Source organism: Manduca sexta, chromosome 22 (genome assembly GCF_014839805.1).
Source record: "Manduca sexta isolate Smith_Timp_Sample1 chromosome 22, JHU_Msex_v1.0, whole genome shotgun sequence".
Classification (NCBI taxonomy): domain Eukaryota; kingdom Metazoa; phylum Arthropoda; class Insecta; order Lepidoptera; family Sphingidae; genus Manduca; species Manduca sexta.
In genome coordinates, this window is record NC_051136.1 from 5,172,203 (window position 1) to 5,198,375 (window position 26,173).

Below are 26,173 nucleotides of genomic sequence, written 5' to 3' on the forward strand. Positions count from 1 at the left end.
AGATATTACAAAGTTACAATAACGAAACAGCAATAACAAAACGACTTAATCACATTTACCACTCAGACAATTGCAACTAAAAATATACAATAACGAAGTTCCGAGTTAAAACTAGCACAATAGCCACTATAATCAACTGACAATAATTAAGAACAGTCAAACTTTCCCGACCATTTTCTTCCGTGTTGCGAGAAAGTTTAAAATTGCTTTACCTTGGTTAACGGCGGGGGCTGTTAACGTTGAAAAGATTCAAAGTGTGCTTCATTAAAACTGCGTTGAGGGCATCGACAATGGAGTTGAATCCCAGGCCTCGGATGCAATTAGTGAGACCAGGCCCTTACCATGAACGCATTCATTCGTTCCTTCCGTGCGGAGTGGAGCGGGACTTTATATTTTTATCTCATTCATTCATCTGAATAACCGATTTATACTTTTATTGTTGAGTAAGCCACAAACGATGGGATGAATTCGCTTGTATTTTATTGCGCTTTCATTTTTTATCCAAATGGATTCCTTTTGGTGAAGAAGATAGATAATGTATGTATAGTCAATAATCTATATATGTTATATGAGCACCTATATAGGTTATATATGTACCTTACTATAGTATTGTTTACCTACGAAATTATTTTCAGGAATATGTTAGTACATGAGAGCGTTAAATATAATAACCATTACATTTTAGATTATTATTAAACGCTGCCGGTGTAGCGAGAATGGAACTGAATGAGAAAACTGTTATTATTATAGCAATCCCAGGCACCTTTATATTTGAAGTTTGCATAGTTATAAGTAAAACTAAATCTGGATACCTCATAGCTCCTTACATTAGATCCTTATTGTTTTGATTTTACCCTATGACTAACTAATCAACGAGAACAAGTCCAAACGTGTAAAGACAACACGAACATTTTTTCCATACATCACCAAAACGACCAACCAAAAACAGTCCTCATATCCACAAGCATAAAGCAAAAAATCAATTAAAACACCACCATAATCACTGCAAATGCACAAACAAACAGTTAAAACAACGTTCCAGAGAACGAACATTAAACGGCAGCCAAACAGATCCCAGTTAAGCTGAAATTATTTTCGATTTAACTAGTATTCAGAACCGGCGCAGATTTACAACAGATAACGAGTGTATGATTAATATTGAAGGCACCGACTGCGACAACTGTGATTAACGATGAGCAATCAACGGTCCGCGAAATGCGGACTTATTCGAAACACACGCATTTTTTTATTAAATAGTCAGTCCGTGTCACGTGACGTCGACGTGCCGCCATTGAACGAATTCACATGATTTTTTGCACCACTACGTACAATGCGGTGCATGATTTTAATTTAATCAACGGCTTTTGTAACCTGCACGGCACTATCGGATTTAATTTGTAAATTACTCTCAAACCTTGTAGTACAGTTGTAGCAGATTGGTACAATTAATTAGCATTTCGTGTTTGCATCTCAAAACGATGCGGTCTCAATCACAATTGTACAATCTATTCGCAATAATATGACAGAGAATTTAATAAAATAGTGTTTGAAAAGCAACGTTACAAAAGAGATTTGATAAACAAGACAAACTGAGTTATAAGAAACTCACAGTCAAATAATACGAAAACATGCTAACATAAATAATAAATATTGAACCTTATATCATTTACAATAAGAAAATGTAGCATCTCTGAATACTGTTATTACAACGAATGTAATTAAAGTCTGTTATAGTATTTATGACCACTTTGCGACCTAAGTTGTCGGCTGCAGAAATTAATTGGTCATAATTCACTTTAATAAGCAAAATGAGCTTAATTTGCAAAATGTTGCAAATATCTGGACGCCACACATACCGGCGCGATTTGAGCTATTCAGGATTATTTTGGACGTAATTACCAAAGTTTGCGACATACTCAGTATTTATAATTTCGTTTCGTAATGTAATTAGTTTAATGACTACACATGAAGGTAAAGTTTTCTTGGACAGTGAGATGGAATAACCTTTTAACGTGCATACATAATAGTTTTTAGTGTAATTAAATATGATATTCCAAATAATATCCATAATCTACTCATAAGATGCAGTATTTGTTTAATAATCTATCGCGCTTTAAAAATATTAAAATTATTTTTTGCTTGCGATGTCGTGATAGAGTTTTCCGGGGTAAAAGTCCCGCTGTATATTTTTTCTGTATAAAAAGTGGCCTATGTCTTCTCCATGGTGTGAAACTATCTCCATTCCAAATTTCATCGACATCCGTTCGGTAGTGTTTGAGTGTCTTTTTTTGTTTTTTTGTCGCCTTAAGACAATTGTTTAATAAGAAAGGATTATATAAATCCGTTTAACACCCTTAAGACCGACAGATGGGTTTTATAATAAGTAAAAAATATCTGAATCCCCTTAGGAAAAACATTTTGATCATCCCCAAAACACAATTTAAACTTCCACGCAAAATGTTCGGCTTCAAATCTGTAAGTTTCTAAACAAATCCCGCAGTAAACAGCCTCCACGAACTACGTATCGCATGGAACCTTTAATATAACAGTTCAGGCGGAAAATCCGATATCTTGAGCCGGAACATTGATGAGCGTTTAAATATTCATGAGGTACGCCATGCGCGCAGCTTACGTCGAGCGCCCGCACGACAAAATGACGGCTGTCACCGATCAAACTCCGATAGCTTGGTTGCACACTGGTGGATATTTGGAATTGATTTTTAATCTCTAGTACTTACATACATTTAGGTCTTATATCCCTGAAATAGGTGAATGCGTAATTAGTCCTCTTAGTTTTCGCCCCGTGATGAAGGCGCGAGGCTATTGCTATTTCTATGTAACACTGAAGGTTAAATAAAATGTATATACAATCTCATTAATTAATGTTACATGGAACATTCGTGTAGTTTACATAGTTACTTATGTCTTAAGGGTGAGTCTCGCTGAGTAAATATCACCACTTGATATATTCTACTGCTATGTAGTAAAATACCTTACCAGTCATTTTGTTTTTTTTTTATAGGTGCACGTTAATATGATCCCACTGCATCTGATGATAAGTGGAGTGGGGTCCAATAGAATGTCGACTGACGAAGGACCATTACACCCCGACAGTCGACACAATTAAGCCGGCCTGTTGGAACCGGATATACACAGGCTGATCCCGGAGCAAGGCATAATTATGTGGGCCACTATGACGAGTTTTAATAACTTGAGTAAGGTAATCGCTATCTGGGCAGATATATTATATCCTACACCAGCAAAATGTTAATTATTTTAGCAAATATCTACTTCCACTATAGAATTACAAATTTCAAAATTCTTCAAAACATCTCAAGAAATGCTCAACGTGCATACAAACAGACGCTGCACCGTAATGTAATTTATACACAGTCCTGAGTGTGTCTACGTCCCAACGCTCACCGCACCGCTGTATTGAGAACGGAAGACGCTCCTCTTAAGGGAACTAGACACGAACGCTCCATTTACCTAACGAAATATTTACAAGTGTCTCGTCTGCAATCTACATCAGATCTTATCGATAACAATTGTTATTGAATTATGGATCGTTTTGCTTAAGTTAGTCGTCTTTGTCAAATAATTTCTTGTTACGTTTCTGTGTATTTCCACTTCCAATATGCCGGCATAATTGTGTCGACTGCCGAGGAATCATTATCTCTCCTCAGCCGACATTCTGTTGGACCCCACTCTACTTATCATCAGGTGTAGTGGGGTCACCTGGCCTTGCTCGTATAAAAAAAAACATTACGACGAATACTCAATAATGTAGTAATATTAAAAAGCATATTCGCGAAATATTGTAACTAATTTATTGGCAGCATAGTAACTTCATCAAAAGATGGATATTATGCACTCTCCTTTCATTACAATAAACCCGATAGCAAGACTAAAGAAATAAAATAATGCTAATTATTATCATTTTAAACGAATCATCTGTAATGTCCTCTCAGTATTACGCGATTCGTGTTATTCGCACACACTAAGTTTATTTAGAAAGCCGGACAGAAAGTTTGTTAAACACATTCAAAATGTCACCGGCAAAGGTCGTGGGTTCAGCACATTTTTAAAATTCACGACACGCTTTCACACTAAATTATAAATTATTAATTTGTTGCTCGAAAAAACAGTATACTGACAAATTATTATGCAAAAATATTAGGCTAAAACTCTTCTTGGAACAAGCTGGTCCAAATTAGTGTATCGTGATGAATATTCAACACTTGAGTTGTGAGTATCACGGGATTTTTTACTTTATTTGATAATTTTATACATGGTTAATTTGGCTACTCGGAAGTTTACGTCCAGCGATATATATTTGTTAGTATGCAAAGAGTTCCCATATTATATGGAGCGAACATTGGGAAGATTCTCATACAAAAAAATTGCGTATATATTACTTAAATTATCGCGAAATAAAACATCAATGTAAAATACTTCATATTTTTTCCATATCATGATTTACACGTTTTTAATGTGAATTTTTGCATATTTTCTGTAAATATATTATTTATATATTATTTTTGTATTATTATCTAAGAAAGCTGTGACGTTTTGTCATATGGACATTTAAAATAAAACAGCGACTTATTACCAACTGATGCCCGGTCTATACAAACTATATAGTTTAATGTCTTTCTTAGTATGTAACATTTCTATGATAAAAATACAACCAATGGAAAGGAAGATGGAAGGTATTAGTCATAATATCAACATACCATGCAGACAATTTAGCCTCACCTCACTTTAGCACATGTCAAGCGCATTTTATAAATACGGTGAAAATCCGCATATTTCAATATAAATAAGGAAACCAAGTTAAACCTACTTATTACCGCGATTAATATTCAAGGGCGTATTCTAATAGCACTTATAATACATAATTTATAGATAGTTGATAATAAAGTTTATCAATGCTAATGCACCGCGAAACACAGAAATCTTTGTCCACAAAAATAATTCGCAATTAAATTCGGCTGGCATGATAATTAAGTAACAGGCAAGGTACCAAGGTCTAGTGGGTACCCTAATAGCCGGCTGCGGTTTCGCAACACCCAGTTTGTTCCAGTTTCTAATGCCTAAAGTAAAAGCGCAAATTATTTAGGGTCTGTGTCACGTTGTGAAGTCCATGGGCGTAACATTATACCCGAAACTAGAGTGTCATATGATTACGTGTGGGTGTTCTAATTTATTTTGACTGTTATAAATAATGTCATTAGAGACAAATGAATTAATAAAGACAATGATGTAGCACTTTTCAAGCTATGGTAGAAAAACTTCACCTAAATAAACAACATTCAACCGACAAAAAGTACCATTTAACAATGTAATTAGAGAAGACAATTTACATTCAGAATCGAATTCGTGTGCAATTTATCTTGCACAAGCCGTACTGTATTTTACAAAAACCAGACACTTGTCAACGGTGAATCACTGCCAGGCAGTTATTTCGGAATTTTAAATTAAATTTGGACCGTACAGCTTGGTAAGCACGTGGCACTGTAAAGTGCAAGGCACTGCGGCCGCGATCTTGCGCAACCAATGCCGCAGGTGCCTGCAGGAATGATCTGAATGCTGTCTAACAACTAAATAACCCTATCGCCTAGCTGGATAGACAAACCCAACAGCGTAATCTCAGATTCGGCATTTAACACCCGCGCTATTCAACATCTATCAGTATACTGCTGTTAATTATCAACAAATATCGAAGTATAGTCATAATTTACAGCATGCAAAATTTAATGGCAGCGATATCTCGAGCCCGAACTATCTAACGCAATCAAGTTTTAGATTTAGATCCTTAGAGCACGCTAATAATGCACCGTAAAATTTCGACACAAGCCATTTGTTACACAAAATAATTGTGAATATCAAGCGAGCGCTGTTTCCGACCGTTTCCGATTTATCTAGATAATATTAATATAGTATAGGAAATCCTGTCCGTTTAAGGTGCCTTTCCAAACTGCAATAATTGCGTTGCGAAACGTGGTTGTTGTGGGAGTTCACTGTTATAGCGAGGTTAATCTCGATAGAGTTCAGCGTCCAAGCGTTTGTGCGATGCCATTAGATATCCTAAGGCCGTTGGTTTTAGATACGAATTTGGGTCGCACGAAAAAGTATTTCTTACAAATTGAGCGCGCATTGAGTGAATTTTATGTCCGTTTAATAAGTTTTTCCGTAACAGAAACCCATGATAAATACTCGATAAACAATCGATATCTTTTGTAATTATTTCATAAGAATGTGCTTAAAGTACCAACCAAATTTTATGCATACGAATTATGCAATAAAACGCACGTAAAAGCACAACAGCTAGTCTGTGACTTGCGAGCGTTTATAGCATTGCAAGCATCGCGTTAGAAAGTGTCGTCCGTAATCGTACGAATTCGGACGACTAAATGTCGTACGAAAACGCATCAATACCGCGTTTGGCCATTAAACCGAATTGTAATAGCAGTTGAACCGATCTAAATGATTATTCATAATATTTAACTGCATGCAAGGTCGTTACCACATTCTAAAAATTTGGAATTTGTGAACCGGTCGGTTTGTTTATGGTCAAAATATTGGGTTTAGTGCTGCGGCATGAATTCATATTGTTTTATTACTATGAATTTGTACTAACTACTGTTTTAAATGTAAATGCTTTTATATTGCTATCTTGATGGTTTACTTCCTTTAGTTTATATTTTTACAAGGCATTATGATCTAGTGGATGTTTAAACTTTGATCCGTCGGTTACTGGATTTGATTTGCATGATGCAATTGACATAAAATATTAAAAACAAATTGTCAAAAATTGAATTATTTTATGATCATCACGCACAACCTGCAGGCTCCTATTGCTGGGTATGTTTCCACCCTGAAGTCTACTGTGTAGAGATATTCATTATATCCACATGAAAATAATTTAAACGTTATTACGGAAGGAAGTTCAATGTCTATTTGTTGTGTTCCAGTTTGAAGGACATTGTAGCCAGTGTAACTACTTGACATAATAAGACTTAACATCTCATGTCTCAGGATGGCGAGCGCAGTGGAATACCAATCATTACTTTGTGATTCAAGGCGTTGGATGGTATTTCTACTGTTTATGAGCGGTCGTATCGCTTACCATCAGGCGATCGGCAAGCACGCCTCGTCATTCAAAGCAATAAAAAAAAAAGTGCTGTATTTATTATTAACACTTAACCCTTTCAGTAAAGGAAGATCTTACCTAGCCGATGCTCACTATATAATACAGGACTGATATAGTATATATATGCTTAAACCATAACAACTAAAATAATATTAACATTTCAAAAATCTAATTAACTACGAAAGCAGTAAACTTTTTGTAAATTAATTAGTACTTTCGAATAAGATATTCTGTTGTTTCAGCTCTGGCGTAATGAAAACGAAAAGTTTTTGTGAGCTTTTAATTATTAAAGCTGGTATTACGATCGATGGGGAGCTTGCTAAGCCAATGTTATGTTTTGGTTGTATTTCCTCGTTTAATGAGGAAGTCGGGTGATGTTATGAATCTAGTTAATAGTTAATTGAAAGTTCTAAATCAGAACTATTTAACCGCTCTTTGACTTGACTGGCTTTATAGTTTACGGTCTCGTGTAATAATATTATGTATAGTAAGCCACAACAGAAGCTGAAGAAATTCAAATTTGTAAATCACTTTTAAACGTTTGTGATCGTATCAACTATCGCTTTTTCATAACTTGAATAAACTTTAAAGGGTTTTATTTATTTTGGGTAAAGAAAAAATAAAATTTCGATTGAAGTTAATGTGTAGAAGCGTATTGAAGTTTTAATCTTGTCCAGCTTATTTTGTGGATGACTGTACTTTACCTACCCGTGTTATATATGCTTATTAATCTCTTACGCAAGAGACCATGAGGGAAGATAGGATCTTTGATGGGTGCAATGTCAGGAAACCTACACGCTGTGCATCTTGGACAACAGCGCGTCAGTTAAATTGACCGGCGGGACGACTAATATCCTGGCAAGAAGAGTTGGTTAGCGGTCTTCGCCTCTTGCGACAGCCATCTAGTTTTTGTTGTGTTGACCCCGTTCTTTCATGCTTCTGGTTCTATTCCCGAGATGCCGACGGGATCGGTGTACGCTCAAAAAGTGACACACGCACTGTTGTGACATGTATTAAAATTAATATTTCCCATAATGCCACTGTTAGCAAAATAGGAATAAACGACAAATGAAGTGCTATTAAAACATAACTAATTAACATCAATCTCATCGCGATGTCCATTCAATAATATAACTTTATTAAAATTGATCTGATTATATGATAAAGTAGATTCAATTAATCAATCATCCATCTACAACATGTGATCCAATAGTTACCCACCACTTATTTGAACAATTATGTAATTGAAATCTTATTTGTACAATTGTAAACTGCTTAAGGCATTGACAGATCATTAGAATGTATATTACAAGCTGTGTGTGATTTGTCGGTCCGTTCACCACTTGTCTAATGCCAAAATATTTAGACCATAGCTAAATCTAGGTTGTTCGGACTATAATTTCAAACTAGATTTGATACCATTGTTAATACAGAATTCTTTGTTCAAAATTGTATTTCGAGAATTTATGAGTACATGAATAATTAAAAAGATGAAGAAGCAAGAATGAATAAACCTTTTTAAAGTTCGCAAACATTTTTAAAAAAGTTGTTTGGCAAGTATTCGAGCATGTCTACTGGGAGTTGGGACGATCGATTAATGAGGTAATAATAGCAAGTGTCTTCCTTACAAAGTTTTTTGACGTGAATAAAATATTGAATGCTAGATTTACCCGGCCAGCGTGGTAGACTGTGGCCTCATCCCTCTTAGTAGTCGTCTTGTTGCCCAGCAGTTGCCCAGCAGGGCACGGACCTCCTGTATTGTGGGACAGTATATAATGCAGGGTTGATATTATTATATAGATTTACACGCGGCTCTGCTCACTCAATAGAATAAGTCTAAATCTATTCACGCATTTTGCCTTTAGTTCTAAGAAAAGGGTACTTACTCTATAAACATCCAAATACATTCATAAACTAGTAAATATAAAAAATATAACATCAATTACGTTATGTGAATATATTAGTCTTTACTAATTGTAATTCAAGACCAAAATAATACAGCGAATGACTGTAATATTTATTTTATTTAAAACGCAAAACTGATTGAGTAAATTGAGAATATTAGAATATTTTGGACCAATACACGTAATCCGACTCCAACGCACCACGCGGTACGTGAACTCATTTGACGCACAATCTGCAAGATAAGGCTTAGTACAAATTACAGACAGCCAGAACAATACCTCGATACCCGAACAATGTCTGTAATGATATACATCGAACAGTATCGATAAAATCAAAAATTTCATCGCCACAATGCGTGTAAATTGTAAATTGATTGGGATCAAAATTCGCCGCCAACAGACGTGAAACACGGACATAAATCAATTAGTACCATATTTAATACAGGACTGTTTTATAGTTAGGCGAAAACAGGAGGTTTGTGGACAATTTGATTGAGCACCCGTCCAATAGATTATATTAATATTACATCCATTTTATATAATTGTGCTATAATAATAATGTCAGACAGAAAATGCGTTTTGATTTTAATTTATTTGGAGGTCGAACCGAAATGTTCCAATTGATTACGTTAAATTACAGCATAAATTTAATGTTTTCGAATGAATTTATGCTCCTCCAGTTTAATTGTGTTCTCAAATAATAAGGTTCTTCAAAGTTATTTCGTTGCTTAATGCCTTAGTACAGGAAAAAACTGAATAAAATATACAAGGCAACAATGCGTCCTACACAACTGTTCGGAAGGCAGACAAAATGCGAATTCTAAAAATGAAATCAGGACACACATGGCAGCTAAAACACTAATTAATACCAATACTTTTCGTTAGTTAACTCGCTTTTTGTCAAATTTATTTAATACGATGTAGGAACGCGTATTAATTTATATTGAACGTTGTTAATGTTATGACAAAACCTATTTCTTTTTTGGCTCAATAAATAAAGCCGAAATGAATTATTTATAATAATGTTAGCATTGCGGGTCCTTATTATATTCCGCTAAACTCTTGTCGACAACTATTGTGCCCTAAAAATGGTTAATGTGACCGGATCTGAGCTAAGGTAAAAAAAGCCGTTTTATAAAAGTTCGCACAAACAATATTTAGATCAATTCGTACGTTATTTTAAAAGCAAAGGCGTCAAGTTTTTAGACACGCCTAAAGGGGATTTAGAATCTAAAAGCCATTCGTCTGATCATTAGACGTTGTTTATTAATAATGGAACGGTACATTACTGTTCTTTGAAGTTATTAATCAAGTTGAATATTAAGTGCGGGTTATTGCAACATAGCCTTTATCGTTGGTGTGATATTTTCTGCGATAATCATTAATATTTATTTTACGGCAGAAATAACAATATACGCGAAATCTAACACGGAAGGCTACGGTTTTATGATCGTCGGAAATAATGGGAAAATAAAATGTTTATATATTTAGCTATATTGCTGTTTTTTTTTTAATGGTAAAATAAATGCGAAGGAAAAAAGCGCAACAATTTGTTTTAAATATTTATACCGGGATATAATATTATTGCTTTAATTTACTTACAAGTATTTTAATTTTTTATCTATCCTAAAAATTATTCTAAAAATGGCATAAACGTATTTAATTACAATTTCTAACCTACTACAGATTGATTTTATGTTAATATGCTGATATTAATCAAATTGATATTAAAAAATAAAACAAAATTAAAATAACATCTGTCTCCTTTATTTCTGAGACATATTAATTTATTTTACATAAGAAATACAGTAAAATAAATTCATCATCATAATAATATAAAGGAAAACAATAAGCGAAACCTTGATCTTTAACCCAACCAAATAATTAACTTTATAAATGACAAAAAGCAACAAAAAACTTTTATTTCCTCCAGTTTGATATCAGCGTCGAAATCTTTGCCAAATTTGGTCATAATATTTTAGGTTATGACAGGAAGCTAAAAGTACACAAGAATTCACGGTTGACATTAACTTTTTACAGTTTCTGAGAAACGAGATTTGAGTCACGTGTATGGAGATTAGGAGATCCCTTCAACACATATTTAACAATTTGTTATTTATTTATTTTCCTCTGTATTTTTAAAGCTCTTTTTTACATTTTTATACGTATATAAAATAATAATAATAATTAAAATATCAGCCCCGTATTATACATATACTGTCCGACTGCTGGGCACGGGCCTACTCTATTGTTGACAGGAATTAGGCATTAGTCTACCACGCTGGTCTAGTGCAGATTGGTAGAATTCACACACCCTCAAATTCCTATAGAGAATTTCTCGAGTATTCAGATTTCCTCACGATGTTTTCCTTCAATACTTTATACATCCTATAATAAAAAAACAATGCAAATAAAAATATAAAATAATGTTAAAATATAAAATATTTATTTTATTTTTCTGCTTTACTAACAAGATGTTTTGATATTAAATTAGCAAAGCGCTACAACTCGAAATAATACCGACCTGCATTGGGAAATTATAATAATTACTAATGTGGTATATAAACACAATGACAAACAAAATGGTGGTGATTGCTTAGGTGGCATAGTTGAATTATGTGCTGTACGACTGTCGCTCTAAGGCTCGGATTCAAATCGCGTATCTGGCAAAGTGATATTGGATTTTTCTGTTCAGTATCAGCTCGAAATTTGAAATTTGTGCCCAATATGGCGTTAGGCTCGTACTAAATCCTACCATGACAGAACACACATAACTTAAGTGGGTATCCTGGTTGCATGTTGCGAAGAGTTACTTTAGTTTAATGTGATTGTGTTAATTTGAATTTTTCATATTTTTCTTTATATTAATTCAGTATTCTATAACATTGTCAAGTATAAAATATGGCTTACGCTAGCATTTTAATGCAATTTAATGTCTCAACTGCATAGATACTGAAACGTACAATGTAATAAAGTCATCGGTAACGCACTATTTAATTTCATTTTTGTAATAAACATGTGTCATGATAATATATTTATATGCATAAATGTATGTATGTTCATAAAATATTTTGTATAAATTGCTGAAGTGGGTACATGAGTTGCCCTACTGCCTACCCCTTTAGGGATAAATAGCGCAAATGTGTGTATAGGAAAATTTGGATACAACATAAATTATTTACTTATTCCCGATCGTGAGTATTCGAGTTTGAAACTGAGGGGGTGTTTGCTCACGACAATTTTAACCGAACGGAACTATCTACGAATGTATACAAATATCTTACGTATCTACCCTACAATCAAATTATTAAGGCAGATTATTTTGAATTACACTCAATGCTGACAAGAAATGAATAGAACTAAACTATATTTACAAAGCCTGAATGCATCAAAATGAAACAATAATAGATTTTATTAAAATAATAAGCACGCAGTAAATATACTAACGATGCTAAATGTTTTATACTTTAAAAATATTATGTTATCAATGTTTTTGTACAATCAAATTAAATTTCTAAACTAAACTAGTATTAAACCATTATTTGTACCAGATATTTCTTAGAGCGATGAGACCGTCAATTGCACTTATTTTCGTCTCTCGTTTTTCAATCCTTATATTCATGTGCATATATGGATAAATAAACAAATCATAATTAATACATGTCAAACAAATTGTCAAATACACTTAACAATAATAAACTTAAACTGTTTTAATCCAACACACGAATACGAACTAGTTACAAAGTCTCTCCACGTTAAACGTTCTAGCACAGTGCTGTACTGATAAACTTAACTGTACTGCGTTATTATACAATCAGCAGTGAGCCAGAGTTCAGTACGATTATTCTATGCATAATATCGCGAACTACATAGCTTCTCTTGATTAGCTTTGGAGATTATGAACCACCTACGTTCTCTTCCTACATAAAGCGCTCGCTTTGTACGCGTATCAATTTTAAATTAAACTGAGAAGGATAAATGAGAATAAAGCAAGTTTTGATACGTGTTTGTGAGGATTTGGTAATAATTCTAGATAACAGACACCATTGAAAAGTAGTCGTAAAGTATTTGATACTTGTTTTAGGTCATGACTTCCTTCTGTTAAAGCACTTCTCAAGAAAATAAGTTCGCTATGGCCCTAAGGGGTAACGTGATTTTTCTTTTTTTTTTGGAATAGTAAGTCTTAAAGAAATAAAAATAAAAAACAGTAGTGTCAGAGAAATAAAAATAAAATAAGTATGATTTAATTTTGTGGGTTTTAATTTTTTTTTTTACAGGTAAAGTGACCCCATTAGATGTTTTAGTGCAGTCCAACAAAACAGTGTGACAATGATCTAAATTATGCCTGCCTATTTTACTACATACAAACAACTTTGGTAGCTTTTTAAACATCGCAATCATTATTCTGGTACAAAATATAAAGACTGTCCCCTCACCAACTAATATTTACAACATACTTGATTTATTTTTAGCTTTCATAATAAATAGTTAGCAAATATAGCTGGCTATATGTTGTCATAACATCAATTGCATATATTTGCGACCAAAACAGGTGCTCTGTTTATTACTGTTGACTCTGTAATTAGAAATAATTTATATACATACAAAAATTGTGTAAGATGATATATGTTACTCTCTAGACTACTTTCGAATATTCATGGACGATCAAAAGCAGTTGCAATCATAATGCAACACCAAAAAAATATGCATGCATTTGATGCTTGATCGAATAAATAGCATTTATTTCGAATAACATATTCCATATTATAAAAAATATTAATTATTTGTTACATTTGCTCATAAGAATTGGAAATTAGATTAAGTTGTAATTGTGATTATTATATTTATTGCTTTTATTTATTGCAGGAACACGTTGGATGAAGGCCGCTTTCGACAGGTTTGTCTGGAAATCTTTAGGGAACTTGGACTGGATGGACTTTATGTGGCTGATAATGATGATGATAATGACATTTAAAAATGTTCCTTAAATAGTGTTCATCGAAAAATTTGAGAAATGACAGCATAGGTTATACCGTAAAAATATAGATGACATGCAAGGTAAGAAGGAATGCACTTAAACACTTTATGATTAAGGAAATAACGAAGAAGCTTGCATATAACAAGGATAATGTAATCCATAATCGCAACAGGTTCTGTTACATTACCTCTAAGCGGAAGGTAAGCGAACTAGCGCGACATTCCATCGTTCACCTTTGCAGTCACAACGATTAGATTCTAGAACTTGCTCCGTCCTTTGCAATGTTAACTATATGAACTGATTATACTTTACTAAAAGTTAAGCGAATGGTATTATTCGCGAATTAGGCAGCGGCATAACTAGTTCATCCACATTGCAGTCGCCATGCTTATATCCGTCCCATGATGTGATAAAGGGTGAACTGGTCTTTTCGGATACAAACTCCAGTCTCGGTAAAATCATGTTTATTAAATTGAAAAACTGATATTATATAAACGTTGAGACGTCCTGCGTGATTATATCCAATAATAATAGGCATTGGTCTATATAAATATTTTTTATTGTAAGCAAGGTTTCCAAATCTATCCATTTCTTAAACATAAGATACATAATATTATGGACTGCATTTATCGCATGAGGTAATTTTAGGCAGCATTTTAAGATAACAGTGTACTAACCGTCAGTTGGTAGACAGTACTTACCTCGTCAAAAAAAATAGATACTTAGTTAAAAATAGTTATAGCTCGAATATTTGTACCTAAACATCCACAGTCAAAACCTAAACATTCCCAAAGCTAGGCATTACATTCCAAACGCAATCGGTACCAAGGTGCAACTGTTGCGCCATTTAAACTTACGCGAGTGCGATCGGCTGCGACCGCCAGTTCGGTCATGGTCGCGAACTTACGACCGCAGATGCCGACCAAAAAGGACGAAAGGACGCGCCGAGGTTCTCGTCTCGGATTTAAATTTAGAACACAGCCGATTTTGGAACATCAACGCTCGCTGTGTTTGATCCTTTTTAGACATTAATTGATGTATGACCAAATTTGCGGCTTTTGGGTTATGTTTTTATAAGCTACACTACAGTAAACGCAGTCAAGGATTCTTTGTACTAGTGATAATTTAAGTGTTATTTTTAAATCGTCCATGTGCTTAATAGGAATTGAAGCCACCTGTTTTATAAGCTTAAAGAAAGTATTAACAATACCATCACTGTATTATATACTGTCCCATTGTTGGCTACAAACCGTCTCAACTACTGAGAATTTGTAGGTTTTAGTCCACTACGCTGATATAATACGCTTCACCCCATAGTACATTTTATAACATAAAACTGGAACGAATTAAAACAATCACCTTTTCTCCCTTTAATTTTTAAAACATGTTTTTAACTTTGAACGGTCGCCGAACAGTGGTCAACAAACCGTCGGGCACGATGTCAGTGTCAAACAAGTGGAGTGAATCAAAACATTGTAACGGTGGACAAGTTGTGGGCATGTGGCGTGGCAGAGCCGCAACGCGCCGCGGCGGACTCGACGGATCGACTTAATTATACTCGACAATTTGGGTTTTTATATAATTTAATTAATGGCGATTTTTATTCTCATAACATTCGACGTCAACGTGTATAGGATACGGAATACATTATGTGTCAGATAAAGCTATGAATAATAGTTTTAGATGTGGAAAACATGAATTGGCCGTATAAGGATTTAATCTCTACAGGGCGATGACCTTGTTCATTATCACATCATGAGACGTGCAATTAAGTATGAAGTAAAAAATGCTATAATTCAAAAGTCACATGCACATTTTCTTTATTTTTATAATCAATGACAACTACCTCTATAATTCAACAATAATTTATAATAACATCAACGTTATAAAACGAATTTTCCTTTCCCAAATAAGACAACAAAATATTTGCTTTAACTTTTTCTGGAAACAACATGTGAGCGAGAAAATGCAGTGGAGATGCAATCTCTGTGTAATTTATGTCGCGAAAGACTTGTGAATGTGACTGCGGACGTAAAGACAACATGAAAGAAAACCAGGACACTGTGGTCAGCATCGTGTGGAATTAGATTTGTATCCGAGCTACATACGAATAAGGTTTTAAATTGAACATTGAGATAAATAAAACCGTATCTAATTTTGCTGTCGAAGGAATTTTTATTTATATTTACGTCGATAAACTTGAAATGATTGTGGATATCTGCCTTCAGGCGGTCAAATGTTTAGTTTCTCCTATATGAGTTTCTATCGATTACCAGTTTCATCATTCACAGTAACTTTAACTTTTATTTGTCTATTTACTTTTCCAGCTAAATCAAATTATATTAGTATAAATCGACATCTATCTTAGCTTCATTTTGTCTTTACTTTTCCAGTTGAATTAAATTAAAGCTTAGTGTAAATCGACAGCTATTGTAGCTTCGGAATTTTGCTGTTATTTAGATTCCAGCGATCTAGAAATGGCACAAAGCGAGGTACACGTCTGCTCTTTGCGGTGTCTAAAGTGAATAAAGTTTGACTGTTTGCGAAACCCAGGAGTGGCCCTGACGCTTGCTCCGTGCTGGCACCGCTTGCCGACAAAGGGCAATGCAGCTGAAGCTAATTTATACGTTTAAATTCCTGATATATCTACATTTTGTCGAAGTCATGGTGCAGGTTGAGTTTAATGATATTAAATGTTTAGTAAGAACCTTGCTTTGAAATCATAATCACGTTGTCAAGTATTTGCACTTTGTCTATGAAATAAAGTATTGTATAAATATTAAAGCGGCGATAGCCTAGTTGGTTGTGGAACGGACTGCCGAGACGAATGTCCGCAGGTTCAAATCCCAAGGGCACACACCTCTGACTTTTCTAAAAAATTATGTGTGAATTCTTTGTGAATTATCGCTTGCTTTAACGGTGAAGGAAAATATCGTGGGGAAACCTGCATACCTGAGAAATTCTTTATAGGAATTTTCGAGGGTGTGTGAAGTCTACCAATGCGCACTGGGCCAGCGTGGTGGACTAAGGTCTAATCCCTCTCAGTAGTAGAGGAGGCCCGTGCCCAACAGTGGGACAGTATATAATACAGGGCTGATATTATTATTATTATTATTGTATAAATAGCAGTGGCGAAGGGTCCATATAACGCGATTCCTGCCGGCTTCCCTTTCATAACTTATGTAAAAGCTATTTATGCTATTTGCAGACCGCATATATGAACATTAGTAGTACTTATATGTTGTGGTTCCTTTTCGGAAAACGTCTTCGCAACTATTAAATAGGTAAAAAAATTGAGTTTGTATAAAAATGCCGCGTGAAATTAATATTAAGAACACAAAATAAATGTTAGCATTCTTAAATAAAACAATCAAAACACCTGATATAATTAAATTGCCTTACAAAAGGTCTGAGGCAAAACCTTCTTCCCATCCGAGCAATTGCTTTGTGACAGAGGTTCACAATATAGTCCCTTTTAATAGAGGAGTAAGACAAATACGGCCTCCTTTTGTATAAATAGTTCTAATACCTTTGAGTCTTCATTAAAATGGTTTATAAGCAACCGGTGCAAAAAGTTCATCCGAGTGAAACTGAAATTTCTTAGCAAATAACAAATTTATGGGAATAGTTATTATCACCTATGTTTGCTTATAGAAGTTCGATCTGGAATATTGAAGCAAAATTTGACCGTGCGGCAAAGAATTCGTGAACTATCTTTCCTTATTTCAAATAGAATAAATGACCAAAAAATCGCTTATATAAAAGTATTTTCATTCTCGTGCTTTAAAGCAAATAGGCATTTAAAACCGATGCTGAATCATTTTAATTGAATCCTTATGTCGTATAATTGACAATTAACATGATGTGAGAAAGGAAACGTAAATAGCTGTCATTAAACTAATGACATGGTTTATTGCTGTTTGAATTCACGGTCGTGTTTATAAATTATTTCATCCTGTGGAGTCATACCTAGAAATTAAGTCAAGATAGTTAATACACTTTTTACATGATTTTAAAATTGGAATGATTCATCAAGGATGTCTAATAATGATAAAAAATCAACACACAAGTTCTTTTTTCATAATGAGACAAATTCCAAATCCCATTGGGGATCTAATTCTGCATAAATGCTAAAGAGCTCAAAATATTGCCTGACCAGGGACTACAATCGAACCACTCAGTCCACAGCCCATGTAGTGTGTTATTAGGTACCAAACAGCCGATAAAATATTTTTAAGGCAAAGAATTCAAGGAAACTGTATAAATATAAATAGTAAAGAAAAATTCTACGTAACACATACAATATACCCCTAATATTCTCTTAAATCACACATTGCACAAAACCTTTCGAAATGTAGGAACGAACCAGGAAATGTAACACCTAATGCTACAGTATAATGACTGGTCACAGTTCACACGAACACCATCAATGTAACCCATGCAATGTTACTGATGTAGATCTTTTAGTTTGTTCGTCACACGAACATTGTAAAACTCTGACCCCCTTATTCATAAACGTTTTTTATCTAACGACCGAGTAAAGCTGTGATAACAAGTCTGTTTCTCAGTGCTGACGGCATGGCAGTCTTCTCAGTGCGTAGACATAGGGCCGTTGTGATTGGCTAATATTGAGATACAACAATAATAGCCAATCACAACGGCCTAATTTCTGTTTCTCAGTGCCGTTGGGCACTGAGAAACAAGCTTGTTATCATAGCTTTACTTCGTCCTTAGATAAAAAACGTTTATGAATAAGGGGGTGAGAGTTTAAATAACTAAAAAATGTGTTTTCTCTCATTAACTCCCAAATTAACGACGAAAAGATTTCTATAACTTTTTTTAACACACACATCACACCTTTATCTTCGAAAGGGTAGACAGGGGTGCAACCAGAGCACGTTATTTTCGCTAAGTGTGTTTCATTCCTTAATGTAATAGAAGTTGACCCTTATTCGGGCACAAATCTCATATTCCGAGTTAATAATAAATAGAAAAACTCAAAGATCACTTTGCCCTACCTGGGATTCGAACCCGAGAACTCAAAGCAGCAGTAGGGCTCGGCAAAATAACCGCACTGCACCGTTTATTAATAAGATCTTAAAAATATAATATATTCCCTTTCATCTGCCATGTAGTAGCTTTCAGAGAAAACTTCGCTAATTTTTATAATACTCTTAAGTAGAAACTTAATTAAAGTTGAATGATTATTCTAATTATTATATTTGTTTAATAAAAACAAATACTAAGCCGCGTAAAACCACGGTCTACCATAGCTCGCTTTCATATATTTTACAATCGCATCTTGCATGTATTACGTACACTTTACATTCTAATGACTTTCTTCACACCAATGGGCTTTTAATATATATCTTTAGTTGTTATTGCTCAAAAGTACAGAAATATTACACAATGCCGAAATAAGGGCGCATTTATAATTGAAGCATTTAATTGTTAGCATATTTTATTGTACACAGAACGTACAACCATGCTGTAGATAGTTTTGTCTACAGCATTAAAGAAAGAAAGAGAGTTTTATTGTTGGCACAAAATGCAGTTATAAAAAATAAAGTAATTCTTAATAACGGACTTGATTCAGCGAGATGGCAGATATTAAGCTATTTTGAAGTTGGATCAGTAAACGAGTCAGTGCATGAAGGTTACATTACTACAAGACTTACCATCTACACTCATTGGTGTAGCTACGAACTTTCTCCAGGAGAGCAGATGGCCGGAGCAAAAAAACTCACCGAATTCAACGAAAGGTTTGCACCACGCAAGGCCCTTAAGCGCAAGCCTCTTTTTAGCGAAGACAAAAAAGTTTCTAGGCTTGCCACTACCTTTGCCTCAAATGGTTTCGCCCATGCCTACGCTGTCTACTTGGAAGATATAGCGGAATTGGTGTTTAGGCATCCGAAGATCTAACTCATAATAATACGAATTGCACCAGCAAATTCTTAATGGACTTCAGATTTCCCTAAAAACATTGATCCTATAACTAGTTCAAACAACGATATTATAAACATCACTACCTTTTGTTATTTAAGTTCATTGTAGTCCACACATTTCATTTTATTTTAAATAATATATAAAAAATAAACGAAATACCCGTTTATCTTTGCAATTCATTTAGTCAATAGTAAACGCTCTTATCTAACTGTAGCGTACAATTATACGCCAATAATTGTCAGTTAGTATGCAAACTGTGGTCGTCTTATTAAGTAATCACCACGGTGCAGTAACACTAACTATATTCGGTTTACTAGCGCATGTATGGACAATTACAGGGCAATGGTTTGTGTTATCATTAACAGTGTACATACAGAGTATTATAAATCTACGAAACCTCACTTTAAGTATGGAAGAGTATGGTAAGAGTAGTAATATTTAAGCTACAAATGTCGCGGATAAACAGACACAATAAACCTTTATCTCTGAAGGCATATACAGGTGCAGCGTAGGCACCTACTTTAGCAAAAAAACCCTATGTCACTTTTCCCGACCTGGGTTTCGAAAGCAAGACCTCATAGCGCTGTCATACCGTGCAAGCAATACAAATAGGCAACAGAGGCAGTTTATAGACCAAGAGTATAAAAAATGGTGCAGTTTTGCGTTTGTGCCTCATCGTCGTTGTTTCGAATACAATAATCCGCGATGAAACAAGTCTCAGATTAAAGGTTTGGCTTAAATGGGGCGCAACGAACTCTAATGATTTTAAGAAAGTAAATTCAGTCTTGATCAGAAGATGCTTGCTTATAGTAGGATATATTTTATATTTTCCCGGATAGCGACCACTGTACACAAGCTATTAAAACCCACCATAGTGGCTTGCGTTAGTTTATCGCGTTCCGAGATCAGCCTGTGTATATCGGGTTCCAACACTCAGTATAATTGTGTCGTCTGCCGAGGGATAATCATCTCTCATCGGTCAACATTCTATTGGACCCCAATCAACTTACCATTAAGTGCAATGGGGTGACTGCCGTGCACGAATTAAAAAGATCTCCGTCAGCGGATAATAAACAATTATCGCTGTAATATTAACCCTTTATAACATCCACAATTTCGGGGATTAGAGGGACTAACTGGGCTAGGCATGTCCGATAATCCATTTTCTATGAGACTCTGGAAAAAAAATTGAGCACAATCCTTCGTAGCAACATATAATGCAGGCTGCAGATGGCAAACTACATAATCTATGTATTATGTTTAATTTTCTCAGTTATGTGAGTTTACTTAACTAAAATAGCTTAGTTTTCGATCTGCAAACGGCATTATTACTTTTTTATTTATAACATAACGTATTCCACAATGTATATTTCGTAAGTTTATCGTGTGTGCCACTCCATTTGCCATGCAGATAGTAATAAAGCCCCGGTTTACTCAACCCGCATAGTGCGGCTCTAAATAAATCGACCGTCATAATAAAAGCGTAGAATAGTTAAATTACGCTCGTATACTTTGTTTGCTTTACAAGTTTATTTTTATATCTCTTGGTCGTTTTGTTTTCTAGCAATTTTGCAGACGTAGTTGATTGAAATTATGTTCTACTGATAGTAATAAGTGAAAGACCCTTTTTTTTTTTTTTTTTTGGTTTCGCGGAGAAAGTCCCTTATTACTACCGCCCAGCCTTCGTGGGGGGCGACTGAGCGGTTATGCTGGGGTAACCGTGCCTTACGGCCCGGCGTTGAGCCGCCCGGATTTGATGACGACCTTCGGGCGACCGCCGGGCCGAGTCCCTAACCCTATATACAACTTAACCTATGCACGGCCTACCAGCTAAAACTCCGCGGTGGCCCTCTTCGGCGCATTAAGGACGGCTGCGGGCTTCCTCTGACGTTGAAGTGTCTAGTCTGCGACCGCAGCCGCCCCTGCGCGGTGCCGCCTTGCGGCCCGTCTCCCTATGGGTGGGGGCTCAGAAGCCCCGCGCACCGAAGGACGCCCTCGGCGTCTACGGCAGCATGAGGCCAACTACACACTGCCGTCCATCCCGGGGGTCACCACAATGTGCTAAGCATGCACAACCTACACCAGCGGCCGACAGCCCCCTGCTGCCCGCCGGCGACCCCCCGATGGCCCCTATTAGTCGCCTTTTACGACAGGCAGGGGATACCGTGGTGGAATTCTCCAAACGCCCCCAGTCCACAGGGCGGGAGACGCCGGTCAGTCGTCCACCCGGCGCCTCCTACGTCTTCTCTGGCGGCGAGAGGGATCCTCCCTTTCCCGATCCCTCTCGGCACTCTCCTTCTGCGAGAGGACCATCTCGCAGAAGTGGGCCACCGCACGCCAGGCCCCCCTGGCTGCCGACCATGGAAGCGACCACTGCCGGCAGCGAGAGGTCATCTCCGACGACCGACCTTAGAGCGCTGCGCTCTTCGTCCCAGGCTGGGCAAGACTCCAGAGTATGTTGGGCCGTGTCCAGCGGGCAGTTGTCACAGTGGTGACACACGGCTGCCACCTCAGCCCCTACGATATGACACAGATACTCACCGAAGCAGCCATGCCCGGTGAGTACCTGCGTCAATCGGAAGGTTGCCGCACAAGTGAAAGACCCTGAACTACTTTAAGACATTTAGACCTTTATTATGAACCCTGCTTAGTCTTCTATTTCTAAATACTTAAACACGTCGTCTTCGCCGAGGGGTAGTGAGATACAACAAAGGCACCCACTTTTCGCCTATATGTTCCATCTTATGATGTCATAGGGGCAAGCCTATTGCCATATCGGGCAAAAATTTCTGAATTCAGACTAAGACTGGGCCTTTAGTTATCAAGTTACGTCCACAATTCCTCAGACGTGTATGGTTTAACCACAGCATAAAATTTTCTTTCCATTCTTCTGGTTACCTTCACCTAAATCTTTCATTATTATTTTTGTTCATACCTTTAGCTGGATCGTTCATTTTTATTACTTGTTTTAATCTAATAAAGTTTAAAACACTGGAAGCCATTTCCCGACGCTCCTCTACGACATAATGTCTACACACATTGTTAGCGTCTTGCAGTTTTGCAGGGCACATATCATCTTGGGTTTTATGGGGAATAAAGAAGCTACGATGAAAATTATGGCCAGCATTTTCACGTGGTACATTGTTATACTTTACGACCTTTTTATATTTAGCTACAAGCGTAGCCTATAAGATATAACTAAATTCTTATAAAGTATTTTATGAATATCATTTCATATGGTAATTACATTTTACGGTTCAAGAATGTTGAAATGATTATGAAACGGTATAAGAATTTCATCGTTTTCTCGTCTTTTGTACGGTAAGCCTTTTGTGCGTTGTATTATTTCAGTTATTACTTAGCTTATGTTATCTTCTCATCGGTTTACTCTCTGCTTGGGTGATTATGAGGATTTTGGTTTCATTCATTGGAGGAATAGTTACAATTTGAGGACATACACACATACTAACATCTTTCGTCCCAGAAGGGGTAGGCAGAAGCGCCACTGATACGTGATAGGCGCAAAATTTATCGTCATATCGTCGGGTACAAATTCCGGTCTCTGAGCTAATGCTGAGAAAAATATCCAATTGCTGATAGATTCCAATAAAAGTTCATGTGTGTTTGCTATGATTAGAATTTGTGAGCAACGGTCACTCCATTGTTCACAAATTACTGGGGGATGGAAATAACATCTAGTCCTGTAGATGTATTTTTATAGATAAGATGGCACTTAAACCTTGGTTACAATTGAAGTGAACGTAAGTTGTGCCTTCGTAATATATTATTAATAGGTCATTTTTAACAATATCGGATAGTTAAAATTCGCATAGTAAAAAAGAAAAAATTGCCGATATCATTTAGACAAAAGCTAAGGAAGTAGAAGAAACAGCTCCATATTGATACCAAAATAAAAATGTATATGAAAATTATTTTAATTTTAAAATTAGCTGGGTGTTTAAACATGTTTTAATATGATAAATTTCAATTATGATATATGAAACAAAATTTTAAACTCGTTATATTTAAATCATAACAAAATTCACGCCTTTAAATGTCAGCATATCAATCCATTGTGCAATGCAATTAAAATCTAAAATAGTAACTGCAACAAATCACTTTCATTCAACGCGACCTTTAAACGACATAATCGTTGCCCGTAAATCATACATTAGTTCCACGTTACCGATTAATTGGTTCAATTGTCTGAATTAGTTTAACATTGCCCGTGTGGGTGAAGTTGTATGCAAAAGTTGGTAAACTCAGACCGCGATTGGATTGTCTGGAGTTAAGTTTGATAGCTTTGAGGAGCGCAGTAACTCGGATAGAAGTTGCTATATGAATTATTGCCGCACACTATGTCGTATTCTACACACGTTGTGGCGGAGACTTTGCACCGCTCGTGTTAATTTTGTTGCCAACTTAACTAGATTTCTCTTTCAGATGATTCGTTTAATTGAGTATTTTATCCAAATTTTTTAATGTGAGTTTACCCGAATGGGTTTTATGCGGATTTACATTAATAAGTCTACTTTTATCTTTCCCCATTTTGTAGCCAGGTGGTGGTGCATTTACTATAGTCACGCCCACTTTCATTCAGCTATGCGATAGACAGGCCAAATTATCAGGCACAAATTTCAATATTGATTTACTATTTGTGTCAAAATGAAAGAGAGAACCAAACATCTGTTTATATTCAACAACTTTCAGATCAACAGGAATTTTGGTTAACGCATTTAACAACGGCATCAGAAAGTGTCCGAATAAACATCCTCCTATTTTCTTAGTAAAAATCCAAATGTATGTTGACAATTACAACTATCCTTTATTATAATACAAAGTCTCTTGTCGCGTCTATCTGTCTGTCATAATACAATCAACTCAATCCTACCGAACGGGACCCTGAGACCCAGGGAAGACTATAAGTTACTTTTTATTCCGGGAAAAAACATAGCGGAACTTTCTTCTTGAAAAACTCTTTCATGCGGACGGAGCTGCCACCAAAAGCTAAAGATATATAAATTAAACTGAAATATTACATTACCTACTTCAATCAATTTCAACCAATCAAAACTCTCAATTTGAAAATCGAAATATAAAATCAACGATCTAAGCAAATATCACACATCTGACACCAATTTAGCTGTCACACTTCGGAACTGGAAAACCAATTTACCGAAAAGGGTTGCTAAATATAGACACTGGCATGCCAGCGGCTAATAGACAGTGATTTAGTCGAGTACGTGCGCTGAGGCTTGAAAACTATAATTGTCCGCGCGTCACGACCCAGCATTCCCTCTATGCAGTCGTGGGATAAAGTTCAAAGGGCAGTCGCTATCGGCTTTTGTATCTTAGGATGGCTGACTGGCCGCGATATTTAGCCATAAATGCAAATTCCAACAATCAAGCCTTTGACTCACGTGTCGTTTCGATTACACGCTTTTATGTGATGTTATGACATCATGAAATGGATAAAATAGTAAATTATGCTTACATGTCTGCGGGTGATATATTTTAAGGGACCAGCCAGGAATATGTCCAACGAATTCTACCACGGTGTACCTGGTATTATAATATTTGCGGATCAAAAATTTACGTAATATATTAATGTAATAAAACCTTACCTAGCTCTTCATTGCCTATGATTGTAAATATTGTGATAAACTATCTCTGAGACAAAACAAACAATTTGTACAAATATTTTTGTCCTATATGAGTCGCCATTCTAGCTTTTTACCATAGATTTGCACGACAATGCATCTATACTCCGCAGTACTCTAAACCACAGCTTCGGTAACAAAAGAGCTTAATCCTCACTGGCAGTCATTTTCAAAGTTCTCGATAACCGGCTTCGGTTCACTTTGATAAGCGCCGCTTACAGATTCCCGATATCCCACAACTAACGAATAATGCGGATTGAAAACTCAAAACATTGGATCTAGGTCAGTTACATGCTTATCTACTGCTTTAAAGTCTATTTATATCTCAGAAATAGTACTCTCTAGGGAAATGGCTAATGTTTTAAAAATTGTGCTATTAAATATATTAATTATTTGATTGGTACGTTTATTATTGGATACGTTAAGTATAAAAATATTAGCTCTATTATACAATTTAGTTTTTTAGATCGTATAGTATATATAGATTCCTTTTAGTTAAGCAAGATATGAATTATAAAGTTTCCCTTTG